The following is a 3,427-nucleotide window of genomic DNA, read 5'->3' as shown; positions in this document are numbered from 1 at the left end:
AAGCAGTTTATTTCTAAGTCCATTTCCCAAATACAGTTCTCAAATATTTTCAGAGAACATTTCATTCAGTCCATTTTAGTTTCAAATTAGCATTTAATAGTTTAGTCTCAAATTCATTCTAGCTGTGCACATTACATATTCCATTTCTGCAGCTTCCAAAACCACAACTGTTTCATAAAATAAGAATCAACGTACCCAGTTTGAATGGACTCTGTGTTAAGACAGTTGAAAAAACAAAGATTCAGATCTTAACCTGGAATTAAGATTCCAGTCTAGGACTTCCTTTATGCAAAATAAGTAAGACTATAATTCTGATTGCATTTACGGTTATATAAATCAGGAATGCTTGTGCTAAAGAACATGTAAAAGAGATATGTGAGGAGAATAAGGCTCTGCACATGGTGAATGGGTGTGAATTATAGATGTTAACAAAATATTGTACACTGCATTCATCTCAGAATCTAATGGTATTTTATTCTCATTTACACTCTCATATTTTTTAAAGATTCATACTGAGAATTTTGCCTAAGATACCTTCCTCTGCCTTTTGGAACTTGCTAGCTTCAAACTGTCTTGCTGTAGCAATGCTATGCATTAATACTTTGTTATAGAATTTGCTCCTATATGCAGCTAGTTCAGGAATCTGTCAAACAGAGAAGTGATAGAGCTTTAACAAGCACAGGGCTTTATCCAAAGACTATTGAAATAAATATGACTCTTTCCTTGATTCTAGTTAAGACTGGGCCTTAGAACATTTTTGAGACTGACACTTGAAGTGTCAGTTTCTTGGACATCAGTCACAGGCACCTTTCACTTCTTTGTTATTAATTTTCTTTATTAATTATAGTATATTATGATATCTGTTGTAGTTTTTTGTTAAATTTTAACAACTAATAAGGCAGCTGCACTAATATATGAATGCATTTTTATCTGTCAAAATTATCTTAGCTAATAATTAGGAAAAATTCAATGTAGAGGCAAATGATAGCTCTTTGATTTTTTCCAAAGACATCCCAATAAGTAAAATATTATTAACAACTTGCTTCACATAGAACCCCTGTACTCTTATCCCAGGATAGCTACACGCTCAATCCTGAAACATGATGGGTTTTTTTTTCCTTGGGAACCTTTGTATGAAGCCACCTACATCTTGTTTCTCTACTTTTACTTCACTAATCCTAGCAGGGCAGTAAATTAAAACCTCTGAATATGTGGATAGCAGGGCCAGGGACAGACATTACACATCAGCTGGGTTAAGTGATCAGAAACTGGTTTAAACCTGTAACAGAACAGATATTCAGTGCACATAAACCAGTTTGAAAATGGCTGAAACTGGTTTGAGATAAACCTGGGTGAATGTAGTTTCAGACTTAACTGATTTGGCTCAAACTGGTTCATGCAATGTCTGTCTCAGACCGCTTGCTAAGATAAACCAGACACCCTGAGCATCTTGGCATGCTCTCTATGCTGGGTGGGGCTCTCTGCTCCACAGCAAGCTGTCCCCTCCCCTCTGCTTCTTGGCTGGAGCTCTGGCAGAGACTTTCAGGCACATCAAGGTCTGCGCAGCTTCCCCCTGCTCCGCCTGCTCTTCGTTGTTCACTGCTCAAGCAGGAAATCCCCCCCTTCCCATCTCCCACAGCATGGACCTCAGCCTCACGGACCCTTAAGCATGTGGTATGCTAGCTAATGCAGATGTGTGCGTGTCTCCAACTTCACTGGGACAGACAGACAGAACAGTAACCACTTATCACTGTTTGGAGCCAATCAACAGGTCAGCTGGTAAGCTGTTTAAGAAGAGTTTGAAGTAACAGAGAGAGGCTATTGTTTTGCTGATTGGGTGATGAACACTGTTATCAGCTGCCTGGCTGGCTTGCTCACCTGTCAATGTTCAGCAGACAGTATGACAAAGCAGGGACGGCGATTGAAAAGCTCCATATCATCAACAAATGCATGCAGTGCACACCTTCCCCCACCCCACCCCTTGCCTCAGAGTGCTAGCAGGGGGCTGCAACACTCCTGTCCCTTGCACAGCGAGCATGGAAAAGCCTGGGATGGTGCAGGCACACACCTCCCTAATCAGAATGTCCTGCCAGGGCTTGACCACACCCTTCCCCCTTCAGCTCAGCACTTTGCAAGGGAAGGGAGGGCTGCTCTAGCACACCCTGGCTTCTAACCTGAGCCACTCCAGGCATGTGCCTGAATTTCCTCAGTCCAAAGACAAAGTCTGTCTGGTTTCAAACCAGTTCAGCCTAGCCAAGTTAGACTAAACTGCAAAGATTGAATCAATTAAGGCTCAGCCTTTTTGTATATCTGTCCCTAGCCTAGGTAAACAGAAATCACCAGAGGATATGATGGGTGATTAAGGGAACAGCAATAAGCTCAGTAATCCAAAATAATAAAGACCTACTGAAATTCACTGACTTCAGGCTTTGTTGGAGTGGTAAATAAATACCTTGTACACCCCAGCTGCCCCATATTTTAAAATTATTTTTATATGCTTTGGCTTTTTTAATTTTAGAATGTATCTGATGAATTCAATTTGGGAGAGGGGAAAAAAGTATGCAATACTTTCTATATAATTTGAAAGTAACTCTGCTATTGCCCATTGTTGGAATTCTGGCAGTTCTGTAATAATGTTTGATCATTAAATGTTTACCTGGTTATTGAAATATTTACTAAATGGATATTGGCTTAGTATCATGGGTCTATAAGGAAAACCAAACAGGAACAGAATAAAATGGATCAAGAGAACTTAGATCCTATAAATATTTTTATTGCTATAGTAAGGCAAGGAATAACTGAAAGATCAAGGGACTCTAGAAAGGAGATCTCTCAAGAGAGAAGGAGGTTGTGTAGATAAGGCATCCTGCTAGGATTTTAAAAAGTTAAGCCTTGATATGAAGGCTCTTTCTACTTTCAGGGAGAAGAATTATAGCTGCCTGAACTAAGTCAGATAGCTAGGTAAGTGCACTTTACATTTGGGAATAATTCTGGTTTAAGTGTGGGAGAATTGTGGAATTTCATCCCAAAAAGATCTGACATTTGAGAAGGTGCAGTCACAAATGCCAGAGAGCAGGCAGAAGTGAAGCCAGCTCAATAGATATCATAGGGGTTATCTCCTATATTTGGGACCTAACAGTTTGAAAAGCCATTTGGCAGTGTTGCAACCACAGAAAACTTAATTCCACTGAGATGTTTGGAGGCTAGTTTTATGTTTGTTCTTGTTTTTTTTCATTTTGTCACAATAATTATATCTATTCAGCATGTAACCATCCTTATTTAATGACAAACACATTAAAACAAGATATTTACAAAGAGAAACCCTTGTCATTTGGCAGAGAGAACTACAATAATCCTCTGGTACATATCCCCCTCCCCTCCATTTTAATTGTTAATATCTTTTCAGCATGCGGGAAAAGTAATCTCT

The sequence above is a fragment of the Gavialis gangeticus genome, unplaced genomic scaffold (genome assembly GCF_001723915.1).
Source record: "Gavialis gangeticus isolate Ggan-Ray unplaced genomic scaffold, GavGan_comp1, whole genome shotgun sequence".
NCBI classification, from domain to species: Eukaryota; Metazoa; Chordata; order Crocodylia; family Gavialidae; genus Gavialis; species Gavialis gangeticus.
This window is presented reverse-complemented; position numbering follows the sequence as displayed.